This window comes from Lagenorhynchus albirostris, chromosome 1 (assembly GCF_949774975.1).
Source record: "Lagenorhynchus albirostris chromosome 1, mLagAlb1.1, whole genome shotgun sequence".
Taxonomy (NCBI): domain Eukaryota; kingdom Metazoa; phylum Chordata; class Mammalia; order Artiodactyla; family Delphinidae; genus Lagenorhynchus; species Lagenorhynchus albirostris.
In genome coordinates this window covers 56656933-56684611 of record NC_083095.1, presented here as the reverse complement: position 1 = coordinate 56684611, position 27679 = coordinate 56656933, and the positions used below count along the sequence as shown (strand labels likewise).

At 34.8% G+C, this 27679-nt stretch overlaps 1 long non-coding RNA gene and 1 pseudogene across 1 annotated transcript in view; one reads left to right on the top strand and one right to left on the bottom strand.

The window, feature by feature from the left end:
* The window catches only part of LOC132530417 (uncharacterized), a 425095-nt gene that overhangs the window by 333643 nt on the left and 63773 nt on the right, over positions 1-27679 (bottom strand). The window contains exon 2 of the long non-coding RNA XR_009543797.1: positions 602-689. This is a non-coding gene — a long non-coding RNA (uncharacterized LOC132530417). The remainder of the gene's footprint in view (positions 1-601; positions 690-27679) is intronic.
* Positions 17635-27104, top strand: LOC132526573 (signal peptidase complex subunit 2-like; annotated as a pseudogene).

The following is a 27679-nucleotide window of genomic DNA, read 5'->3' as shown; positions in this document are numbered from 1 at the left end:
ATGCCTTGGGGCATTAGTTGTTAGTTGTGTGCCTTGATTTGTTGGTTGGTTATTCTGTATTTACGCAATTTTGGAAGGTACCTAAAACCTTTAACTGACTCCTCTGACTCTACAGTTCTTATAATTTTGATTGCCTTCATACATTACAAATGATACTGCTACCTCAAAACACCAACAATTCACCTTCTGAACACACCATAGTCAGGTGCTGCTCTCAACAAAATTTTATTTTATATTTTTTACCTCCCCACTTACCACCAGCGATAGTTATCTTCACCATCTGACAACTTGGTTAATTACCACATTCAGAATCCCGTCCTGAAATTATACTTTCTCTAGGGCCACTACAAGCAAGAGCGGTAATCTGGGTTTGCCCCCTGAAGCAGAGCTGGAGTCTAGGGCTTGCATGCAGGCAGACTACTTGGGGAAGTGACCGCAAAAAGCAGGAGTGAGAGACTGTGAAGAGTGAAACAGGGGAGGAGAACTGTTGGGCTGCACCCCGCAGGCCTATAAGGCCTGTGCTTGCCCAGCTTCAAGACCGAAGAAACAGCCCAGAGTCAGCAACAGAGACATCAACGGTTTAATGAATGGGGGAACTTACACGTCTGAAGCAAGGCCTGGAGTGACACCCCACCGTGTGTGGCTGCTGGCCGGCAGGACGAGGGGCTAGTCTTTGCTCCCGGTGGAAGCTGGGTAGGAGAGAAGATTACCAGTTATAGGGGAATTGACGCCAGCTGGGCTCATTAGTTACCAGGGAAACCAGTAGAGGGGCACGCCCCTCACCACCCCTTTGATGAGAACAATTACCAGCTGGGGCCTGGGGCAAGTATGTAGGAAGATCAGTCATGTAAATGGGGTGTAGGTGAATCAGGCACTGGTCGGGCAGGGGGTGTACAGAGAGCAAGAGCACTGCCGTCTTGAGCGGCCTGACTGTACAAAAACATAATCCAACTATGGTTTATTGAGCTAAATACTACACTGGGGAACTGGAGCTTGATCCCACTGGGGACTTTAAAGGGCCATGTAGAACGTACCTGAGAATTGACTGCCTGAGTATACATATGTCAATCAGAGTTTCATCTTATTGCATTTAACTCCCTTACACGTCTGGATTTGCACATGAATCAGAATTGCTGAGCTGGTTCCCACGGTCATCCCAGTGGAGGCAGTGATGGCCCAGAACAGAATGAGAGAGTTATGCAACTGCTTGCCAAAGCAGCTGGAATAAGTTAAAAGTGGGCCAAATGGAATACCAAAATATTTTACATACTGAATTGTTGCAATTCCACCTCCATGTATTTAACATAAATTAATCTTCTGTACATATTCACAACGATTCACCTAGAAGGAATTTTTAATTACAGCACTGTTTTTACAGATCATATAACCAACTTGCATCAAAAGTCTCATAAATGGGAGAATGGCCTAAAAATTCAGTACAGGCTTACAGTAGAATACTGTACAGAGAGAAAATGAACAAACTATTTTTACATGTAGAATATGACATCAAGTACATAAAATGGAAAAACATGGCAAAAATATCATTGGTTACTAATAGAAAGCATATATAGGTGGTAAAATTACAAAAACCTAGAAGGGAAGGAAAGATGCCAACTTCAGGGAGTGTTTACTGCTAGGGAAGAAGAGAAGCAAAGGGGTTGAGGGGGTGCTGCAGAGTGAGCTGCAACTGTCTCTGCAAAATTGTATTTATTTTTTTAGTATGTTAATCAACTGTTTAACTTTTAAAAGTGTGCATGATGTGTGCTTGAGATTTTATTGTATTTATTTCTACTTTGGACTAAGGTTGTACTATTTTTTAATTAAAATGGGTTTCAAAAAGAGTTATTAGAAGGTAGAAATTTAGACAGTGTGTAGAGGCTATTCTGGTGAATTCTCTATGGGGACAAGGTTATGGATTCAAATAAAGACTTTTTGTTGTTTTTTTTTAAATAAGGCAATGTGAGCATTTTTAAATTGAGTATGTCTACATATCTATTTCATTTTAAAACAATACAATTTCTGAGCTGCAAAGAAAACAACCTACATGTAAATGATAAAATATTAATAATATAAAAATTTCTGTGAGGAAGAAAATAATTAATATAATTTTAAAAGATCCAAATACATTTAGAGGAGACTTAAAAATAGGAAATAAACCTCAGTGATAAATGTATAAAATATATTCAACTCAGTAGAAATCAGATAAACTAAAAATATAATTTAAAAGTATTATATTGTATTATGTAAATATAAAAAGGAAAAACAGCTGTTATCTCTTAAGCTGGCTATATTTAAAAATAAAAATACTTACAATTATTTGTAAATTGAAATATATGTGTTTGTATATATATGTCCCCCAAATCTGTATATATGTGTATGTGTGTGTATCCTCTTATATAGTACCAGAACAAAAATTTTAAAGGAAATTACGTAAAGCACAAAGAAGCTATTCACATATTAACACAGTAATTTCATCTTAGAATCTCCCAAGAGAAATTCGCAAAAATGTGTAGAGCAAAGGTTTGCTTTTTCTTTTGTCCTTTGTTTAGTTTTTTTTAATAAACATGAATGTTCATTCTGGTATTTCTTATATCTCATATTTTAAAAAATGAACGGTTGATATAATAAAGTGTGGTGCATAATATGATGGAAATCAGATTTACTAAAAATGCTTTTGATTCAGAATATTTAATAGTATTGGAAATGTTCATGACATAAGTTGCAATTTATGTGAAGCATCCAATTAATGTAAAATTTGTGTGTGCTTGTATATATACAGATAACTTTGTGAGTATACTTTACATTTTTATTTTTAGCAACTCTCTTCATTCCACCTCTGGATCATCATATCACATGTCATATGTTTTTATTTTCTTTTTAAGCTTTTCTCTAATTTACAAATCTTCTGCAGTAAGTACATATAACTCTTTGTATTCTGATTTTAAAACATATTTTGTAAAAATATCAGAAATGTAGAGCTATGTTAAATTGCATTATGTTCTTTTAAGTAATACATAACAGGTCATTTTCCTTTGCATACTTTTGCTTTAATTCATGCTCATTCCTTCAAATTAGTATATTGTTAGTTGTTATTGTGGAACCTCCTCATGTGCTAGAATTTATAACTTTAATTCCTTCAGTAGTCTACGAACAAACACATACTGTACTATCTCTTTAAGGCCTGGCCATTTGTCCCTAAAACATAGACTATATTTAAAGGGCACATTATGCTTTACTGATAATAAAGCTTCAAATATAATCTATTCTGAACCCTAATTGGTTAATCAAGATTCTGTCAATAAAATAAAAGTCATTCTAAATATTTTAAGCAACAAGAGAGTTAAAGCAGAAAACTAAAGTCTTCCATGGCAGGGAACACCTGTGAAACAGTCATTCAGTCAGCAAGTGCAGGATTTTCAAGGAAGCCTTGGATGATTTCACCTGCTTGGAGTATCCAAGCTATTAACATGAGCTTGTCCAGAAGATTCTAAAAACCCTAATCTATAACCTTTCTGCAACTGCTATCACGTTAGTTCCCCCTTTTCCATTTCCTAAATCACTTGTGAATGCCTGTCATTAGCAGAATCTAACCTAGAAACCAGCTCACAAGGAATTCTGAGAAAAGGAGTTCCCAGGCTTCTTCCCTCAGGGGTAGAAGGAGACAGCTGATGCTGAGTTAATAATCAACAATCAGGTACATGTAAAATTTGTAAAAGCTGAACTGAATTGGTTTCCCAACCATCCGAGTGGAAAGAGCAATATAAAAACAATTCATTTTATTTTGGCTTCTTAGAATTCAAATTTAATAGAAATTTCCTAATTTAAGGTTAACTTGGGAGCAAGAACTTATAATGCATACAAGAAATGACATTACATGAGGGATATGCATGTGGGTAGACTGGGCAATAGATAGAAAGAAACATCAAGGATGGAAAATATTGGTCTAGTATATGAAATGGACCTGTCTAATGTTCATTTCATCCGAGTGATCAGTCTGTCCACACAATATGGAATATTTTTCTCTAAGTAGCCAAATCTTGTTATCTTGGTTTCTATTTTACTGAAGCCCCAATACTTACACTACTTTTAATGAGACTTTAGAAATATACTAATTAGTTAATTAAAATGCATGTTGATAAATGAAAGATAAGCAACCTGCAGTTTATGATGTTTCATCTTGGAGTTTATCCATGAAGGTAAATACATATTCTGTCACTATTTTTATAAAATATTCATTTGAGATGTACTTTGAAAAATAATGAACATTATACTAACAATAATTCCTAGGAATTTCAAGTTTATACTATTTATATTCTATGTACAATATCTGATTTTCAGTATTTCGGTTATAAAAAGCACAATATAATCAATGCAGCAACAGTATTTTTTCAAATACTGAATTTACAAACATTGTATTCATTTAGTTGCCTTGCAAGGAATTTCAGGTCATACGTATTATTAGGCTTTTAAAAGTGATCAATGATTATGAAAAACACAGGACTACTTACCAAAATAAAATGATACAGAATTTACTGACTGCCCACATGGTTCAGTTGCTTTGACTTATTATAGATATTTTATTAAAAATAAGATATTTTTATCCATCAGGAAATTGATATATTCTTAATCTTCTAAATAAAATAATATAATTTCTAATTAATTAAAAAAATAATACGACTGTGGATGTAACATTATTCCAGTCTTAATCCACACTGGAGGTTACTGTCCCAATATTTTATATGTAGTTTCCACAGTTAGTCTAAATTTTTCAATAAGTGGCTTATTACACAGGATCATTCCCCTAATTTTATATAGCACACAATTTAGCATTTATTCTATTATTCTTTAATATTTTTCATTTAAGCAATCTATTAGATGTCTAATAAAATATATATAGCTAAAGGCTGTCATTATTTTTAAGATATAAGCAAATTTTCAAAAACAGAATTATAGTCAATATGTTAATCAAATAAATAATTCTCATAGGAGATGATAATCATCATTACCAACACAACCTACTAGAAAATATCATTGATTAAAACCAAAGCAGGAATTTCACTGTTAATTAATATTTAATTAATTGTACTATAGCTATTAATTATTAATTAATATACATTCCTTTTGGGCTACATTCCTTCTCACCATATACATTTGGCCATCGCATATGTATTTGCTATAGGAAATTGGAAAATACCTACTGTTGAATATATGTATGAAAAGAATACGTGTAATTCTTGACATAATATTTCTCTCTCAAAGAGGAGTATTTTCTCTTCAGACTGGATTTCTCTTAAACTGCTAAAGCAATTTATTTGGTCCGTTACATTTTTTTTCCCTGTTTTCTGGGGGTTTTTTATGGAAGGAGATATATAGTTATTCTGCTTTAAGATTCATATAGAATTCTGACAGAAATTGTATGTGTCTCTGAGAAATCTAATTAAAATCCACTAAAAAGAAAAAAACATAAGTTTAGTTTTAACGTGATAATACTCTGTTAGATATTCCATTTTAGGGAATAACTGGTATATAATCTATGTAGGTAACTTTATCGTGTTATAGAATGTTTTATTCCTTCGGTGTTGTGGCTACTTTAAGCTCAGCTAAAATAGTGATTGTCTCATTAACACGGCTGTTTTCATTGAGGAACCTGGCTCACAATGTGCTCTACTTGATTTAGCACACTATGAATTGCTGTGTTCACCTGCTCTGTTATTACTTATCTGCAAAGCACCTAATATTTGTCCTTAGCAGAATTTTGCACTAAATATTTATTCTATTAATTACTCATAATTAACAATATAATATTGCTCTGATTTAATTCATTAAACACTTGATAAAAGCAGATGCTGTTTCTGTATTGGTGATGACTTGATAGTCAATGCCAGACACTATTTTAGCTAACTCTTAATTGACTGATTTTTGGCCAGCATAATTAGAGAATCATACATTTTAGAATACACCACTCCCCCAAATTCTCTATAGCCTACCACATAACCACGCTCAACCCACTTGAGCCCAAGCATTAGGTGGGATTCCACTGTTAGAAGAGTCCAATTACTTAGATGTGGGCTTTATCTTTTTTATTAAGGGAATCAGTAGATAGATTTACCTTCCTTTCTAACTCTTGTGTGTGCATTATACCAAAAGAAACCTTGAAGTTATTGGAATGAGGATAATTTCTTAATACCTCATTGTTATATTATTCCTTTCTTATTTATATTCTCTATTACATTTACTACACACATGAATAAAACACATCTGATTAGATAAACTTAATTGTCTAGAAGCCCATTTAACTAGTATTATATTACACTCTTCTTATAATAAAGAATAAAGACCCTTACTGTAGTTGAGCTAAGTATTAGCTGAAATAATAATCTCTGAAATCTGTGTCAATACAAAGCAGATTTTTTTTAGAGCATGCATGAGTTTAGTTAATGGTGGTCATATAAATCAGAAGATACTGTTTCATCTAGTTATTCATGGATGAAGAAAATGGAGGCTCTTCAATTTTTGACAAGTGACTTCCAAGGTCACTTTGGAGATGTCCACACTCTGCCTACAGATGCAAGAAGAAATACACTGAATTCCTTCAGCCAGAATTCAATGTCATAAGCTTTCCTAGATGCAGAGGAGATAGGGAATTCTGAGTGGTGTGACCTGAGCAAATCATTTGACTTCTGTATGTCTCAGTCTACAACCTGAATTCATATATTCCTACCAAATAAGATTGTTTGGATTATCAAATTCAATGAGGCAACTCACTCATTCTGGCTTCTGCTCTCTTCAAGGCTTTAACTCTGCTTCCTTCCTACCCTTGGGGAACATAACAGTTTCCCACAGTTGTTTTGCCTGACATTTAACGACCATATATTTTCCCTTTTATCCTGCTAACACCATTAGGAATATTTCCTTCATCACAGTTTCTGAAGTTAAAGCCTTTACATTATGCTGTCAGTATCCCTCCTAATGATTAACAGACAATTCTTTAGCTTTTAAATGCTCCACTTGAGATAAATATATGTCTTGGGAAATATAAACTAATAAACCAATTTTGATTGGATATATTTTATGAAAAATCAATGATTTATTTCATAAGTACATTGATAATATATACATCATAATTCCACTGAATACTACCTGATTTTTCTACTTAATATTCTCTTTTATTAAAGATGTATTTTTCCCTTAAGATGTTTGACTTTTTATATGTAACTACCAAAAAATGAAAGTGAGCACATTGTGGGTTTATGATTAGAAATCCAGTGTTTTTATCATAAAATATGAATGGAAAATTCAAACGAAAATACATCTTATGAATTTGTGTCTATAACAAGTAATATCAATATGCATTTTGTGAGAAAACTAATGCTTTAAGCAGTTATTCAAATAAAATATAACATCAAGGAGCTGCAACATATACTTACAAAGATATTGAGAGTTATAAAAGATTTTCATTGTACATATAAAAGCAGGAAGTACAAATTTCCCAACTGATACTAATTTTGAAGATCTTTATGTATATTTTAGAGTTTTTTTTAAAGGTTTGGCATTTTATAGTCACGTATTACATAATAAGGTGTTAATGTTTGCTTTATCAATGTGATGTCAAAAAACTATAATTATTGCCAGCTCAATTCATGAATGACTAATTACAAAAATAAATAATTAACAGTAAACCAGAACTAACAAGTTGTGATACAACACAACTGATAATCTTCTAGTTTGTCAAATAAATGAATGGGTTATGAGATAGAGACAATGATAATAAATGTCAATCTGTAGTGTCATTTATCTATGAGTAAAGATATTCATCTTTTGACATTATAAAATGCATAGTGATTTTTGCATATAACTGTAATTCATTTCCTGTTTGTCCTATTGCAGCATCACATTTGTAACACTGCAGTTAAGACCCTGTTAACATTTCCCTTATAAAATCCATATTTTCAACTATTTATAATTATGTGATTAAATTTCTTTTCAGAATGAAACTTGGATTACAAAATCTCTTTCTAGGAGATATTTTAAATAAAATTTTAAAAGCCCAGTTTTACAGGAAGGATATATCTCATTATGAGAAGTGTGTACTGACAAGTGATGATGGGCTATTGGTGGTTCTTAATTACTTCACGTGTTTCTGCTCCTTAATATTTCTGTTAGATGAGTAAAATAATAGATGGTGTTAAGTAATTCATTTTTCATTAAAGACAAACAGGTATTATATTAGTTCTATAAATACATATTTAAAGTAAGGCTGGGACTTCCCTGGTGGCGCAGTGGTTAAGAACCCACCTGCCAATGCAGGGGAGACAGGTTCAAGCCCTGGTCCGGGAAGATCTCACATGCTGCGGAGCAACTAAGCCCGTGCACCACAACTACTGAGCCTGCGCTCTACAGCCCATAAGCCACAACTACTGAAGCCCGTGCACCTAGAGCCCGTGCTCCACAACAAAAGAAACCACCGTAATGAGAAGCCCACGCACCGCAACTAAGAGGATCCCCTGCTCACCGCAACAAGAGAAAGCCCACGTGTAGCAACGAAGAGCCAACACAGCCAAAAATTAAATAAATTTAATTAATTAATGTGTCATATTCATGAATCACATGACCCACTTACAAATTTTTTTTAAATTTTATTTATTTTTATATAGCAGGTTTTTTTTATTTTTTTTATACAGCAGGTTCTTATTAGTTATCTATTTTATACATATTAGGGTATATCAATCCCAATCTCCCAATTCATCCCACCACCACCAGCCCCCAACCCCTCTTTCCCCCCTTGGTGTCCATACGTTTGTTCTCTACATCTGTGTCTCTATTTCTGCCTTGCAAACTGTTCACATGACCTACTTATAATGGGATACTTCATGCTCTCTTCTAATCCCATTAGTTTAGAGTGAATTTTCTAAATGTCTGCTCTCAAATCTGTTAGTTTTACTTGAGTTATTTACTTGATAGTTATTTCATTAAATATTATAAACTATGTCATGAAATATTACATAAATTAGGATTTGGAAAAGAAATAGGGTGTTTCTATAAAATCACTGTTGAGGGACTTCCTTGGTGGTGCAGTGGTTAAGACTCCATGCTCCCAATGCAGGGGGCCCAGGTTCAATCCCTGCTCAGGGAACTAGATCCCACATGCACACCACAACTAAGGAGACCACATGCCGCAACTAAGGAGACTGCCTCCCACAACTAAGAGACCCAGTGCAACCAAATAATTAAATAAATAAATTTAAAAGAGAGACCCCTAGTTCTCTTAAAAGCACAGTTGAAATATTTAGAAAATACTTGAAAAAGCCTTTCAAACTAGCAATGTATGCCAGGTATTTAATGGATGGACAAATTAACTAAAAATGTAAGAATTCTATACACAGATTATTTCATAAGTGTCTAATTTCTTGATCATTTCTAAAGAAAAAAGATGAAAATAGCAGAGGATACATTGTACATGTGTTTTCTGCAAAAATTTTGCCAGAGCTTTATTACTATTATTCATGTTAAAAGGAATTATTTGCCTATAAAAAGCTTGGTGGAAAATGTGCATTTATACATTTTTTAGTTAAAATATTATATTTAAGTTAAATATACATCTTTAAATCTGTTTATTAGCTTACCAACTGCAATGTCATCAGAATCCAAGATATTTATAAATTGCAAAGAAATCCAGTTTGGTAGAGTTGTTTCCATTATTTATTGTGTTCATCATACAAGAAACTTTTGTGATTCTGTTTTACTGATATTATTATAAACTTGTTTATTGTAATTGTGCATATAATACTTATCTTCCTATCTGTCTTTATCCTATAAAAATGCAAGGGTTTTCATGTAATTTTTGGTTTGAATAAGATTTTGTATCACTCTTCTTAAGCTACATTACTGGAGAATGGATTTTTCAGCAACGTGAATTAGGCGTTCATTTATGCAAATACTCCGTACTATCTTCATAAGTCAACCAGATAGAGTACTCAATACTAGGCCCTCAAAGAAGATAGGCTAGTGTGTAGGGGATATTATAGCCTAATGAGTAAATAAATATGCAAATGGAAACAAACGATCAAACAAGAGTATAGGAAAAAGGCATGACAATGTTAATACACTCCCTATTCTCCTAGCCGAGGTCCCAGTGGAAGAAACTCTAAAGGCCTGTATATCATGCAAGTCTGGATTGAACGGCTACGTATTTCTTTAGGACAAGAAACTTGACTACTTAAAAGCATTGATTTTTCAGGTAGTTTGCTTACTTTTCTTGCTGCAAATCCATGGTCTTAAAATGTTATGTGAACAAGCTAGATATATACTACAGAGATTCTGCTGTTTGAAGTCATGCCACAAATTCTTGTTCTTGTTCATTAACACTGGCCTCCTCATACATCTGTCTAGACTAGTCTTCTACAACTTTCAGAAGAGAGCTCTACAAGTGCAGAGGTCTCTTTAGTATTTGCTCAAATATATTAACTTGATTAAGCTATGGAGTTTACTTATATTTAGAAAATAAAACACTCTCAGTGTAATTGCACATACTAGTGAAAAGTTTTCTTTGATTCATTCTGTATTTTAAATATAGACATGGTTATTTATTATTTAGTGTTGTTTCACTTGAAGAACCGTTCCTCTTCTTAGGCACATGATCATATTTTCTCTGACCCTCTAATGACTTGTATATTATTGACTCTACCTCTTCTGTCTTCAACCTCACCTTGGCATTTTATCCTTCACATTTAGAATTTAAATGAAGCAAGTTTTTATTAAATTAAAAAAAATCAAGCATGCCTACATGTTTCTCACATTCTGTATCCATTTCTTTATCTGACACTCACTTCTCAATTTACCTTGCCCGTATTTCCATCGATACACTGAAAGAGCTATCATTAAGGTCAGAAATTAGGTCTATTGCTTGAAATTTAAAGATATATTTTATTTCTCATATAACTTGACTTTATATTTTTATTCTACACATTTGATAATTCTTCCAGTTGAATCATTCTCAGCTGTAATTTCCTGAGCTTTTCCCACAACTATAGCCACTTTTTCTCAAACATACAGCTCTACTTTTAATCTCGGAAGTTCTAAAAATGTAGGCCTAGTTTCACTTCTGTGGATATTCTTGTCTTTAAGAAAGTCACACCTTTGTCACTGGCTACCCTTCCCAACAACTGCTATCAATACTTAGGACCCCCAAGCGCTTAGGAACTCCTTTGTCACAGGTCTTACCTCTGACTCACATGCGACGGCACCTTGAACATCTCAAAACCATCCACAGACATCATGTCCAATGCTGAAACTTTTATCTCCTCTGCAAGATTAATTCTTCTTCCCCAACTCAGTGAGTATCACCAACCATATCTAGTTGCATAAATAAGAACCTAGGAGTCAATTCTACATTTCTCCCCACTCCACCACTCTGACCTTCCCCAAATCAATCTGTCACTAAGTCTGGCATACCATACCTCCTAGATAGCACTCAAGTAATTCTTCTTTCTGTTTTCACTGGCAAGACACTGGCCCAAGATGCTTTAAGGGAGACAAAATTTCACGCTATCTAAATTTACATTTGGTAAGTTACACAAAATCTTAGCTTCATTTTCCTCACCTATAAAAATGGAAGTAATGATGAGGGTGATTTGAGGACTAGATAGACGCATATTTAATAAATGCATAACAATGTCAGTAAAGTTTTGCTAAACTTAGCTATTATATAGTCTTTTCTGTGAATAGCAGGAGACAATAGCTATAAATATATGCTGAATATTCCAGATCAGTTCTCCACACAGGAGCAAGGACAGTCCTTTTGAAATGCCAATTTCACCATGCCATCCCTTGACCAAAACTTTATCAATTATCTTCTGTTTTTCTTAGAAGGAAGCACAAAACAATTAACACTGCCTCTGAGGCCCTTAGTGATGTAATTTCAGGATTCTCTCCAAGTTCATTTCCAGACTCTGTTTAGTTACTCTTGCTTCTTCCTGACTTAGGACATTTCCTGATTTCACAGCCTAGGGTGGGCTCCCTATATATACATGGTTTGTCAATTATGCATATTTCCCCTTCAGAACATTGTCAGGATTTAGAATTACATGTATATCTTCTTATTTTACTTATGTTTATTTGCATCCCTAGTCTACTAAGTTTCATGAGGGAAAGACTATGCTTTATAACTCATTCTTATAAAGCATAACATGTCCAAGGTCTAACATGTTATCTGGCTTAAAATGTTATCTGGCTTAAAAATGTTCAATTAACATTTTTGAATAGATTTATGCATCAAGAGATGGGTGAATGAACTTTAAACACGCTGTAATTTTACTTCTTTTTCAGGGGGAGATCATCATGTGTATAATTCCACAGACTATTCCTCTACACAAGATGTTGTTTTGATATTCTTTTCCTTGCCCTCTAGTTTAGATAACTAGCAAGACAAACAGAACAGAAAACTCAAACATACATTTAAGGGAAGATAATGCATTTGTGATGGCAAAATGCTAGTAGAGCACATAGAATCAGTAGAGAAATTTTGACAATAAAAATACCCGAAGATACAAGACTTATTTTTCATATAGTTTTCATTCGCAAATATTGATAGTAGAGTGATTATTTTTCGAGCAATATCTACTGAGTGCATATTATGTCCCAGACATTCATGCTGTGACTTAGGGCTAAAATAATGATACAAAATATTATGATGGTTAAGATCAAAGTCTCTGGTACCAGCTTTTCTGTGTAAGAATCCTGTCTTAATCGCTGCCCTGGGCAAATTCTCTAACCTCTATTTGTTTCCCTCTCTTTAATGATGAATAAAAGATAATAATATCACCTAACTTCCAGGGTCATTGTGAGGATTAAATGAATGTAAAGAATTTAAGACTATAATTTGTGTAAAGAACTGTGCTTGGCATAAAGGAAGTTTTATATATTATAAAACATATCACTACCATTATTTTATAGCCTTAGTGCTTAGCTTACAATTAAATGGGAGAAAAAGCAAGTTAATAGATATCAGCAATATACAATGATAAATGATATCACAGGGAAGTACAATGTTTTATGGAGTCATAAAGTGGGATGCGCTACCTGAATTTGTGGGTGCAGAGAAAGCTTGATGCATAGTGTGGCATCAAACAGGACCTGAAGGGTGAGACCAAGTTAGTCTGCAATGAATGTGAACAGCCTTCTGAATGGTAGCATACACAGAATTAGCGTACACAGTTTTCTTGACTTGTTAGTGTGGTGAAAGCCTAAAGCCCATCTTGTCAAACCATGTGGAGACAAGACGTTTACGCAAAAAGGGAAAGATATCTCATAGTTTGCTGAAACCTGTGACTTACAATGGGAGCAATTCTTCACCTTTCCCTTAAACATCTGTTTACTTACAAGTATGTTTTGTCTCCAAGAGAAAGACTCTGGCTTAGGCAAACAGTCACTTAAACAACTCAAAGTATTTAAAAATATAAATTCTGTCTTTTTTTTTTTTTTTTTTTTTTTGCGGTACGCGGGCCTCTCACTGTTGTGGCCTCTCCAGTTGTGGAGCACAGGCTCCGGAGGCACAGGCTCAGCGGCCATGGCTCATGGGCCCAGCCGCTCTGCGGCATGTGGGATCTTCCCGGACCGGGGCACGAACCCGTGTCCCCTGCATCGGCAGGAGGACTCTCAACCACTGCACCACCAGGGAAGCCCAAATTCTGTCTTTTGATAGGAATCATGATATCCTTTTTCTCCTTTTCTCTCTCCCACTTCCTTCCTATCTTCATTTTTTCTCTGCTTCCTTTCTTTCCTTTTTTCTTTCTAAGTTTTAAAATTTTTTTCTTCTTTATCATGCCTATGCTACTTTACTTCATTAAGTAAATTTTGTTTTTTTGGGTTTTGTTTTCCCCTAGCACTGTAGGAATTCTAGATTGTTGAACCCGGTCTGGGTCTTCTGGTTGAAGTAATTTTTTATTCCTCATTAAAGCATACAGACACATATACACATAAGATGTTAGCTATGAAACATAAATGAGCCAGAATATAAAAGTGATTTGAAGTATAAGGAAAGGAGATGAAGGAATAGAGGTCAATCCAGCCCTGCTTTAATACCAGTTCTTCAGAGTGTTAATACTAGGGTTTTACAATTTAAGAGAATCCACTCATGAATGGTGGCATGGGTTTATTCAGAAGGTATTATTACATAAATATGTTAAACAGAAATTTATATGTGCAGCTTATCTTGAAAATATATATATCTGAACTGTCTTAGTATTACTTGTGCAGTTCCATCAGAACAAGGAATTGGGGGGAATACTTTGTTGCTTTTTTTTTTTAATGGGTAAATAAATTGTTTTAACTTTAATAGATTAGATTATAGCAATAAAAATGACTGAACTACTTCATGAAATATTACTGATCTCACAAATACAACGTTGTGATTGAAGCCATACATAAGAGTATAGTTTGTATAACTGCATCTATGTAAACTTTAAAAAGAGGTGAAAGCAAATCTATGATGTTCAAAGTTAGGAAAATACAAGGGCAATAGTAGGGTTTTCCTCCAAATTTATATGGTATCAAACAAAATAAACATTGTTGAGCAGTAATAGAATGTAATATTTTTTCTTAAGTACACTCTCTGTCTTATTCCCTCAGGATCTTTGCTTTCAGGTCCACTTTACTTAAAAATAATGTAAGAACAAGGAATCTAACCAAAGTTAATATCCATAGCAATATATAGGAAAAGGGCATGTAAAGAAACTGGAACTTTTTGGTTGCTTTATCTAACAGATTGTTTTTGCTTTAATTTTATAATATATATATTTTTTAATTGTAGATTTTGTTTGTTTTGGATCCTGGAGTACATTAAAGAAAATGTGTCTATAACAATTTTATGAAGGCCATAGCTGTCCAAATCAAAATTCAACTTGATGTTTTAAGCCACATTCATATCTAAAATTATAAATCTCACAAATTGCTTACACAGAAATAGGTAAATGAAAGTGAAAAGTGTCAATGAGCTGGTCTGCTGAAGTGATTAATCTATTTGCCATATATACATATAAGTCTACTGTTCAACCAAATATTGCATGTTCATTATTATTTGATTAAATGTTTCTACAGGCCCTTAAATATTAATACAATTCTTGTATCCTGATTTGAAATAATCATCAAGATCTGTCAACTATTTTCTTTTGTAGTACTGGGTTTGGAGTGAATCCAGAAGTCCTTTGTCATGTGTGTTGCTTAGAGATGTTTTATTCCTAGTGAGTGGAATGTGAGCTGACAAACTTGCTATTACACTTTGCCAGTACTGAAACTGTTGCAAAGGGATTATGAGATTTATCCAGGGCCAGAGTGCTAATCATTGACTAGTTGGCTGAAAATTATGCTGTAGATGCCTGATTCTTAACCCAATTGGCTTGTAACATCCCTTGAGAATATTGGTGCTAAAAGATTCAGGCTGTTTCAATTTACTCTTTTAATTAAAACATAGAACTAGAGAAGAAACAAATAAAAGAGATGAGAGCAGGGCTTAAAATATCCTCTAGCTCGCCCTCAGTATTCTTTGTCACAATTCTGCTGTAAGGCTCCACCAACACATCTCTGAACAACTGCCACTTTTTCTTTTTCATTATGCAACATGCCACATTTATGGGCTCAAAATGATACTTCACATTCCATTTCCTCAACATAGCATCATTAGAAGGAACACATAATTCCAAGCACTGACACCTAGAAAATGCAGTGCATTGTATTACTTCATTATACTTCCTTGTTTAGAGTTAAAAATGTAGATTAAAGAATCCATCAACAAATTTTACTGAGCGCAAACTGTTCAGAAACTATCAAATGTAGACAGTAGTTTAATAGTAAAATAATAGAACTTCCTTTAAGAGAATGGTGTTAACATACCTTGTGAAGAGAGAAGAACTAAAAGTTTAGTGCAGTCTAATGATTCATACATGTAAAAACAGATTTTTCTTCCCCAAAGAAAAATTTACTCCAAATTAAAGGTATGAATTATAAAAATAAAATTGGGGAGAATTATTTATTTTCCATTATGCATTTATTCATAAAACACAAGCAGGCACTGTGCTAAGCTTTAAAGAAGAATGAGATGGACATGACTCTTTCCACAAGCAGCTTATATTCTACAAAGTGAGGCAGAAAACACATACTTAGTTACACAAAAACCAAATACTGATAAGTGGTGGGTGGGTCTCAGGAAGGAAAATCCAGGACAGTAAGAATTTGTTAGTCAATTAGCTGAGTATGTGACTTGTGAAATTTGGATACACTGCATTTTTTTCCAGTTAGTTTTTAACTATAATGAAAATAAACATGATGCTGAGTCCAAGCTTGCTCTGCTCACCACACAACAGGCCAATAAATCGGAGATGGGGTGTTGAGGAAGGAATATTACTTTATTTGGAAAGCCGTCAGACCGAGAAGATGGCAGACTAACATCTCAAAATAATCATCTTATCAGGGTTTGGATGCCAGCTTCTTTTATAGCACAGAGGGGGAGGAGACGAGGAAGTAAAAAGGCCATAAATTTGGAAATATCAGATGGAATGGCCAGCCTTAGGGAGGGGATGTGTTAATTTCTTCTTCTTCTTGCAACCATCCACAGATGGACAGGGTCCGGATGTTTCCCTGAACAAAGGCACTTTGGTTTAACATTCAGACAGAGGGGCAGGGTTCCCTGAGGCAGGCTATTATGTATAGACAGTATCCTTTTAGTGAACAAAAGCAGTGTAAAGCAAAGGTTAAAGTAAAAGAAACAGATCCAACGTGTAGTCAGATTTGGCTCTTCCCTGTTACAAACACATATTTAAAAGGAAAAATAATTGAATTACACATAGTGTTGGTAACATAGACTCTGGAGCCAGACATACTGTATGTGATTCTCAGCTTTGTCACTTAACTGAGATACATAATCTTGGACAAAGTTATTTAACCTACCTACTATCAGTTAATCCATCTGTTAAAGAAAGGAAAACAATATTATCTTTCTTACATGTTTTTTGTAAAGATTAATTGACTTGATAACCATATGAATGTATTAAAACAGTGCAAGGTTCATGTTATATATGCAATACAAAATATGGTGATGATTATTAGGTTTACAGCCATAATGATGCTAAAATATTGAGAGAGTCAAATTTAAACTTATGGTATAAGATCAATAAATGGAATTGTGGACTCTGAATTTTGCATTGTCCTGCATACATACTTAGTTAATGTTCAATCAGGAAAGAGAAATAACACAATAATTTGAACAGGGAACTTTAATATCAAGAATTATTAATTATTAGAGTATTAGCGTAAGGAGGGATTGACTATTAAGAAAGAGAACTCTAATTATAGAAAAAGCAGTCACTAACCCTAGGGCTGAGATAGAATGCCCATGGAAGACTCCTGCTTCCCCTAGACCAACATCCAGGTCTCGGAGAAAGCACCCCTGTGACTCACTGAATGGCAGAGAAGTACCTGTGTTGTTCCACTTGTGGTGGAACCTGCCAGAAATCTACCCTCTGGGGTGCCAGAGAAAGCTGTTCCCTGTTGGGTGCTGCTGGCTGTCATGCAGTGCAGAAGCAGGGCACTGGGGAAGCCGGATGTGACGCAAGGGTCCAAAGGACTCTGCTATAAAACTGCCTGATGGTCCGGAAAAGTGGTGGGGGAGGGTGCCCACAGCTGAGTGCTTACAGCTGTGCACTGCAGGAGCTGGGAACTGGAGAATTTACAAGCACCGAAGGAGCTGAGAGACTGCTACCAGAAAGCCTGGTGAAGGCCTACACGCTGGGAGAAGCTTCTGGCTGCTTAGTGCTGCTCTCCCGTGTCCCACAGGAAAGGGCAGTGAAGAGGGGAAAATGCTTGTAGGAGTCACTTGCTATGAGTGAGCAGACCTGTGCTAGGAAGAAAAAACCCTTCTTCCTGGAATGTCTCTTCAGCCCCTTCTACTGACAGAGCTTCCTGCCACCTGGAATGGAAAAAAAAGTATTTAAAATGTCAAGTACCATTTTCACAGAGCAATCTGACAGGGTGAATTTGGAGCTGAAAGGCGATAAATCAGTAACTGGCACAAGACAACAAAAAATTCAAGATGAAAACATAATTCTGTTCCTTGTGCTAACTTATTGGATATGATTCATTCCAGTGTGGAGTCTAGAAATACTTATGAATTGGAAAATCCACAAATATCATTTGCATTTATAATATTTAAGACAAATATTGGTAACCAATCCTTAAAAAAATTAGGGTACCCTTGAGTTGAGCATCTGCAATATTGACCAGAGTGACACCAGATTTTAAAATTTTTACAGAGGTGTTTTACTATTTTAACATAAAACCAATCCCATCTTGTATTCGTTTTTATCTTACTTCACCTATCAGCAGCATACCCTCGTTGAAACATTTTAAATTTTGGTTTCCAAAATGCCAACTCTTTGACTTCCTACACTGCTGTCTTCTACTCTGTCCTTTCCACTTTCCAATTCGTATAGGTAACAGTTTCTTGGGGACCTCTTACCTGTGTTTACTTTCTAGGCTGCATCATCCAATTTCATGCCTTTTAATACCACTGAAGGGCCTGGTGGCGCAGTGGTTGAGAGTCCGCCTGCCGATGCAGGGGACGCGGGTTCGTGCCCCGGTCTGGGAAGGTCCCACATGCCGCGAAGCGGCTGGGCCCGTGAGCCATGGCTGCTGAGCCTGCTTGTCCGGAGCCTGTGCTCCACAACGGGAGAGGCCACAAGAGTGAGAGGCCTGCGTACCGCAAAAAATAAATAAATAAATAAATAAAATACCACTGAAGATTCCCATTGACAAAAATATAGTACAAACATCATTGTTTTTTACTATAGTCAACAGACAGACTGGACTGTAGAGTAAAAGGAAAAAAAAAATCCATATATGGCATCTTCAACAACACTAGGTAAGAAGGAACCGCATCAACTCTTGAACATAGGCGTATGTGACCAGGATCAGCAACTTCTCTGTAGAAGTGATAGAGGGAAAGTACGATACTGAAAGATCTAACAAGTCTCAGAATGAAGGTATGGCCAATAAAATTTATACCCCAAAAGAGAGGTACTTGGCTGAGTAGCTACCAGGTGAACAAATCTGAGAAAACTGACAAGATTCAAAATCCATACCAGCTTCAAGCTGTTGAAAAGTGCAGATAAAACTACCTCCTTTCCAACTGATAGAAATTTACCACAAACTGCAGGCAGCAGAAGTGGTGGGCACAAATGCTGGGCCTCCCAGATATACAGAAGTAATATGAAGGAAGAGAGGTTCAGACGATGATAAATTCAGAATGTAGGGCTTCCCTGGTGGCGCAGTGGTTGAGAGTCCGCCTGCCGATGCAGGGGACGCGGGTTCGTGCCCCGGTCCGGGAAGATCCCGCATGCTGCGGAGCGGCTGGGCCCGTGGGCCATGGCCGCTGAGCCTGCGCGTCCGGAGCCTGTGCTCCGCAGCGGGAGAGGCCACAGCGGTGAGAGGCCCGCGTACCGCAAAAAAAAAAAAAAAAAAAAATTCAGAATGTAGTATAGCAGCAAAATACATTCTTCAGAAACAAGAGACCCATTTAAAAGAAAGGTTTGTAGAGCTCTGGAAGATAAAAATGGTACAAAGAAAGTACCTTTGAATTGATTTATCTGTGAGGGATAGAGAAGTGACTTAACAAAGAGACATTTTTTCAATACCTCATGGTAAAAATACAAAGGGAGGAATCTGTACATTAGTTATTAGACTGGGAAAGCTAATCTGTTTTATCACTTTAAGTACCTCCAGATAACCTCGGAAAACACAACTCATTTAAGCATGAAAAATCAGTAAGAATTATTACCCATTCACATATATATATATATAGTAACAAAAGGTGAAAATTAACCAAGTAACAGTACAAAAGTTTATTTTAAAACACAGAAAAATTTTGAAGAAAAATTAATTTTAGATGTCCGTATCAAGTGATTTATACGGGAAAAAAAATCAGTTCTTTAAAGCAACATTTTATTCCAAAACAGAATGGTGTAACATTTTTAGGATAGCTGGTTTTTCTATCAAGCAGTAGTGTCTTTCAAGAATAAATGAAACTGGGGCTTCCCTGGTGGTGCAGTGGTTGAGAGTCCGCCTGCCGATGCAGCGGACATGGGTTCGTGCCCCGGTCTGGGAAGATCCCACATGCCATGGAGTGGCTGGGCCCGTGAGCCATGGCCGCTGAGCCTGCGCGTCCGGAGCCTATGCTCCGCAACGGGAGAGGCCACAACAGTGAGAGGCCCGCATACCGCAAAAAAAAAAAAAAAAAAAAAAAGGATAAATGAAACAAACAGACAATAAAAATGCAAAAACTCAGGGAATACTAATCTTATACATCCTTTCTTAGAATAAGATATATATAAATAAGAAAAATTTGAAGACGATTTATTATGTGTTCTGGAAGTGAGCAGTTAATGTTTTTAAGAATCTAGGAATGAGTGATGGCAAGGGATGCAAATATTACAGTCTCCAATAGATAAAAATAAAACTAGGAAAAACAAATAATTGCTAGAATAAATAAATAGTAGAATTGGCTGCCTTACAGATATTAACTTGGAATGAAAAAAATTTTAAATCAGATATTTAGAAAAAAAATAAGGTAGAAGATATTTCTATGTAAATCTATTAATGTCTGTTAAGCCAATATACAATACCTTATACAACAAGGAAGTATGTGTATTTATAAGACATTAATATAAAAGTAGTTACTAGACCAAAAAATATTGCATACCAAAAGCAGAGACTATAAAGTAAATATATGCAATATTATAAAATTATATATCATATATAACATGTAAAACAAACATTTTAATAAGTGAGATAGTCTATTTCTATTTTTTGATATTGCAAACATATTTGATCTAGTTCTGTAATCGCATGTGTGTGTGTGTTGTAATACATATTGCATATAATTACACAATATATATTATTAATTCCACATTAACCCCCTGACTTCATCACCTTCCATTCTCCCCCTTGCTCAGATGGAGTTGTTCTTCTTAAGTACCTCAAGTATCTCCATTGTGTCTGTTATATAAAGAGGTAAAAAATAAAAGGGAGGGGGTACAAAACACAATCCTAAAGAGAAATTGAGAAAACATATTTTGAAGGGAATAGTCCTTGTTTTTTTTCATTAGTCAGAGTAGTATCAGACAAACAGAACTGTTCTTGTTCTAAGTAACTCAGATTTCCCCATAGATAGTTTCTATATTACTGTCAGAGTCAAATGTCTTCAAAATCAATGTGATTTTGTCACATCTTACTTATAAGTGCCCAAATAATAAAGGTTAACACAATAATAGCATGCAATGTCAGTTTTCCAGTAACTGGACCCATCCTAAACTAATACCCAGAGAACCATGCCAATTTCTCACCTATCACATAACCTGTTTTCCAAACACACCCAACTTATGATTTCAATAAAACACACCCTGTTCTTAAACTACTCTCTTTTTCCCCCTTCTGCTTCCTCTGTCTTGAATTTATTTCTTGTTTTATCTCTTAGCTATATCTTATTATTTTCAAGTACAAGCTTATTCATCACCTTTGTGTGCTCCTTTGCACATGGCTAACAATCTACTTTAAGTCATTAAACAAAAAGAAACTAATGAGTTGAAATACCGATGTTCACTTCTAAATCTCAAGCTCATGGAGAGGATGGGTTGGTGTCTTATTTAATCTCCCTTTTAGGTACATTGTAGAGTGTTTGGCACATAGTTGATGTGTAAGAAATATTGGTTAAATGAAAAAAAAAGAATGAATGAAAGATGGAAGATTATTATAGAAGTTCATATGGGCTAGGTTTGCATTAAGATAATCAAGGAGAATTTTTGCTGAGTTGTTGTGTGAACTGAATCATGAAGGTGGAGGATAATTCAGATAAAAGAAACAGGGTATGCCAAATTGTCAAAAAAAAAAAAACGGTGAAGTGATATCAGAAAACATTAAGCTCATTGTATTTTTTTGCAATATTAGTGCTAAAGACAAGTTAGAGATTTAAAAAAATATATAGAGAGACAGCCTGCAACTAAACCCAGAAAGAGCACAAAGATATTCAGAAGAACAAAAACTTAAATATAAGGCCCAATTAGATATAAATTTATTTTCCAAGAAATCAGATAAAAAAGGAAAAAACCTTTAAAATTGTACTGAGGAGACAGTAATAAAATAAATGTTAGAATCATCTGCTCTTATTTCACTAAATTGCTAGAATAAAGCAATGATATACAGCATAGTAAAGTTTTAGAATGAGTATTCTAATGGTAAGTCTAAGTTAAATGGTTTAAAAAAATAAAGCAATGACATTATCTCATTGTAATTTCTATTCAATCTCCAAAACACCACAGTAAAAAATATGGTTTTTGTGTTTTTGTGAAATATGAAATACTTGTTTTTTCAGGCTAAATTAAAATATCCATTGAATCTTTTCTTAAAAATATATAAATTATACTTATATTTCTCTTTACCTATATAGCATAGAAAGTTGTGAATCTTCTTAATAAAAATACAGTACTTTCTATATATCTTTACCATATGTAAAAAGATAAAAATAACTTTTGGTGACTGTTTCTCTCATCCAATAACCATCATCTTCCTAGGAACAAGGATTGTGTCTTATATATCTTGGCATTTTCAATGTTTGCTTCAGTGACTTGCATACTGAATTCACTCATACAATAAAGAAGAAATAACAGTAAGTAGCATTTATTATTTATTTTGTTCTACACTATATACATTACGTGAATTACCACTTATAATTTTAGCAACAGCTGGTGCTATGAGTACTAGTATCTTCTCTCTTTTACAGAAAAAACTGAAGTTGAACAATGAATAGCTAAAGAAAGAAAACTCTTCTAATGTCATATCACTGTTAAGTAGCTAACCCAGAATCTGAATCCAGACAGGCAAGCTCCCAAGTCTGATTCTGTAAATACCACAGGATATTCTTTTTCTAGAAGTGGAAAAAAGGCAGGTAATTAAAAGCACAATTACTTGTGTTTTAAAATTTGGGGCCTGTATTTATTTATTTTATATAGGTTTTATATATCTTGGTCCCGATGATAAAATCAGTACATGTCAGTCAAATTTGATTTCAAATTGTTTCAGCATTTATTTAGCAATAATTAAATTCAAGTTTATGTTTCATGTAATCTGTCTATATGCAGTACCTGTTGGGAAACAATTCTTCCTGGGTCTCTTATATGTTTTGTACATTTGTAAGCAAAGAACTGACTGCCTTTTCTTCCAGATTTCTTTTTTAAAGGACATTTTTGTAGCAAACAGGATTGAAAATAGAGATATTGTCACCCTCTAGATCAAAGGGCAGGCATACTAATTCCCCATTTGAAGAGATTTGAATTCTCTAAACTCAACATTCCTTTCCTACAATACAATCTACCCCACCTGTGCAGTTATCCTCTGACTCTTTGGGTCTCCCTGTAGGAAGTGGAACTCAGAAATCTAACACAAATAAAACTGATTCTCTGGCTACTGCTATTGCTTTAGCAATAAACTGCCCATCTTAGATTAAGGAACCTCATGTCATCTACCAGCATACATAAAACCAAGGCAAGTTAATTAATTAGCTTGTAAATAATATAAAATCATAGATGATTTAAAGTTCCTAACATATATTATGTGTTTTTCTTACTACATATTATTAAAAGACTTGTTTATAGGAAAGAAAATTTGCTTATGTATCTAATATTTTAAAATATTTTAAAGACCCAAGATTTGAATGACTGGAAGAGTCCATGAAAATTCATCAAAGATGTATGTGGATTTTTCAAATAGTTCAAATGCTTAAATATTTAATCTATTGCTGATAATCTTTAATATATATTTGGCTGGTATGGAATATTTTTAAAACATTAGAACAGCTTTTCACAACAGGGGCCAATTTGTCTCCAAGGGAACATTTGGCAATATCTGGAGACATCTTTGGTATACATTGCTTGAATTATATACGTTCATTGCTTCTTGAAATTGGGAGTGGTGGGGGATCCACTAATAGCATCCACTAATGCTACTGGCATTTACCGGATAGAGACCAGGGATGCAGTTAGACATCCTAGGGTGTACAGGACAGCCTCCCCTAATAAAGGGGACCAATTTACTTGGTCCCAAATGTCAATTATGTTAATGTTTAGAACATATCTATATCTATATTTATATCTATCTATATATATACATCTGAAATTGAGATATATAGTTCTATTCTCTCAATGATAAGAATTAACCTGCATACAAAATTACAAAAATATAAATCTCTATATCTATCATATGTCTATATAACTGTTATTCATGAAAATCAAACCATAACATAAATAAGAGCAAATAATCAGCAGAAAACCAAAGTCTCAATTTTTTTAAAGTTTTTAGAATGTACTTATATATAAATATATCAGAGAAGTACAAACAAACCTTATTTTTTAAATCATTGATAATAATGTATAGCCAGTAATGTATATACAGAAGAAAAAATTATCATGTATGTGGATTGAGGTGAATGGGTACGATCATTTAAAAAAAATTATCCTGTATTTGGTTCCCAAAGCCTATCCTGTTGCTATAGCAACAGCTGTCCTATATATCCATTTGGTATTATAGCAATCTGTCAAGGAAATTCTGATATGCAATAATTTGTATACATTAATTTTCAAAATTATAAGAATATGTTTGAATATTATCTGCTTGTTAGAACAACCCTCAAACATCTATGACTTTACAAATTATACTTCTAAAATTATAGGTATGATCACCTTGTGTGTGTGCATATATATATATGGGTGTGTAAATATGCATATACAAACATATACACATATATAATCATATATACACTCATATATAGTCATATATGCACTCATGTATAACCAGCCAACATAAACTGAACTTCTATGTCATAGTATCAAATGAAATTTGTCAGAATTTATCTAATTGGTATAGTATTATCTGATTCACAAATATGGACTAAAAGTGTCATCCTTCACATCATCCAGTGTTAGTAGGATCCATCTATATAGAAATTACAAATTTTATTTTTCAGGAGAAAATTAATGTTGTTTCAAGGACACTAAAAGCAATAAAAAAAGACAACAGGTAGTTTTACTACTTGGTTGGATAGTAACTGAATTTGATAGAACAGTGGGATAATACAAATATTTGTAAATAAATTGAGTATAGCTTTGTAAATTGAACTGACACGAGATTCCAAAGAAGAAAAATGAATTAATTACTATATTCACAATTTAGGAATACCATTCATACTTAACTCATTTAGACAAAACTTTCATCCTGAATCAAAATTTTAGCCTTCCTTTTACTCAGTCTATTAACTGTTGAATATATTTTAAATAGCAACATCTTCTTGTCTACTGAAATACTTATTTAAACTAATTTATTTTCAAAATTCTGAGTAGTTTAAATAGATACATATATATTTACATTCTTTTCAGTTGTTATTTAAAAATGCAGCTCAAAAAATTTTCTACCATGAGAATGTATTTGTGTGCCTGTGTGGTTGTGCAGGTTCAGTTGTATAAAATGTAGTCGAAGAATCAACTGAAAGAAATAATGAGAAAGAGACAAGATGGTGGCAGAGATAGTAGTGGGGCTGACAGTGGTCCTGAACACAAGTCCCACTAAAACTGAGTTCCTCTGCTGAGTTTATGATTAACTTTTCTATCCAAAATGTTATTCCTCTTCTTGTTCTCCTCAAGATTGAGAAATATCAAATAAAACTGGGAATTGAAACTGAGCAGGACACTGTTGGCCCCTCCCAAGTAGAAAAGCCTTTCTGTGTCCCCCATTTCTTTTCCTTTTTTTTTGGCTGTGCAGTACAACATGTGGGATCTTAGTTCCCCAACCAGGGATCAAACCCGGGCCCCCAGCATTGGGAACACGGAATCTTAACCACTGGACAGTCAGGGAAGTCCCCCCACCCCCACCCCCACCAACTTCCTGTTTTTAGGGAAAACGTTTCAGCCTCCTAGACCTTCTCTGAGCTCCAAAGGGCAGATTCAAAGTTACTAATTAGGGGAGTAAGGCAATGCAGAAAGAAACAATAGTGCAGGGTGGGGCCTCATTCTGGATCCTCCTCAGGGGATGTGCCTAACAATTTGGTACATGTCTCTAAGTTCTTCTACAGGAACTAAGGCCCCCACCCAGGTGGAGGATGGTAACTTTAGGCTGAGCACAGCCTGTGGACCCCAGACTGGTTGGAACTAGAAGGCTGATGACTGAGATTCCTGGAACACCACCGTGTTACCTCACCACCAACCAATCAGGAAGGCCACACACTCTGCAGACCTCCCCCCAAATTTTGTCTATAAACTCTCTTCCCCAAAAACTATTAGGGAGATTAGGTCTTTAGAGCACGAGCCACCCTATTCTCCTTGCTTGGCCCTGCAATAAACCTTTCTCCCCTTCAAACTCCAATGTTTTGGTTTGTTGGGCCTCACCGTGTGTCAGGCACACGGACTGGGATTTGATAACAGCCCCAGCTATGGGACAGGCAGTAGCCATAGTGGCTTGTTGGACAAGTGGAAGATTGATGATAAGCCTGTAAAAACTGACAAATGGGATGTGTCAGCTGTGAAAAATTCTTTGAATGATTCTGCCAAAATGTACAAGTATGTGGAGAATTTTGGTCTAACTGATGTTCGCCTCACCATCTGTACCATTTCTTGTTTCTTTGCCACAGTGGCTTTGATTTGGACTCAGAGTCCAAGCCTGTTCTGGCTTTGTGCATCATATCCTATTTTGTGATGATGCAGATCCTGACCATTTATACCTCATATAAGGAGAAAAGCATCTTTCTTGTGGCCCCAGGAAAGATTCTACAGGGATGTATCCTGATGATATTTGGTACATTCTCAAAAGGTTCGGTGACAAATACACTCTAAAGCTGACCTTCATCAGTGGAAGAACAAAGCAGCAATGGGAAGGCGAGCTCACCAAGTTCACTGTTAAGATTTTGACCACAGTAGAACACTGTTATGGATGTGTACAAGCCTGAAATATCCAGGCTCAATGTCAGTCTCACCACAGAGAAAAAAAATAGCCAATTCTATAACCAGCCATCTTTCTGCTGAATCATGATGAATTAAGGGGTATGGGAGAAAGAAACAGAACTTAAAATGGATAAAGTAAGAAATGTTAAAAAAAAAAAGTCCCTAATTTGTCCTGAAAATTTGGTCTATTCTGGATAAATAGGACTTTCTAGGTCAGATATGAGTAGTTGTAGCTCTAATATCTAGCTATAGCTTCTTTAGTTTGCTGATTGTGTTGTTTTGATTTGCTTCTCTGGAAAAGCATTTTTGCTAAAAGTGGTACAGACTCCTTCCTTCATACCTAGCAGTACTTTATATGGTATAGCTTTGTGTCATGCAGTATTTGAGGACTCAGTTTTGAAAACTGTTAACCTGTTGCTGACTTTTTTGTGTTAATTCCTGCTTCAATGGCTGTTTCCCTTAATTCAGGTTACAACTTTTTGTGTATGTCAGCTTTCCTTCACACACTATTTTTGTGGGTGTGTATATATCTGACTTGAGGAGAATTGGGGGAAAAAAACACAGCTTTTTAATTTAAAAGAAATTTTCTGCCTGTTACATTTTGTGCTTTTAACCAATTAAAGAAGCTAATGGCATTTTTTAGTTTTATCTTGCCT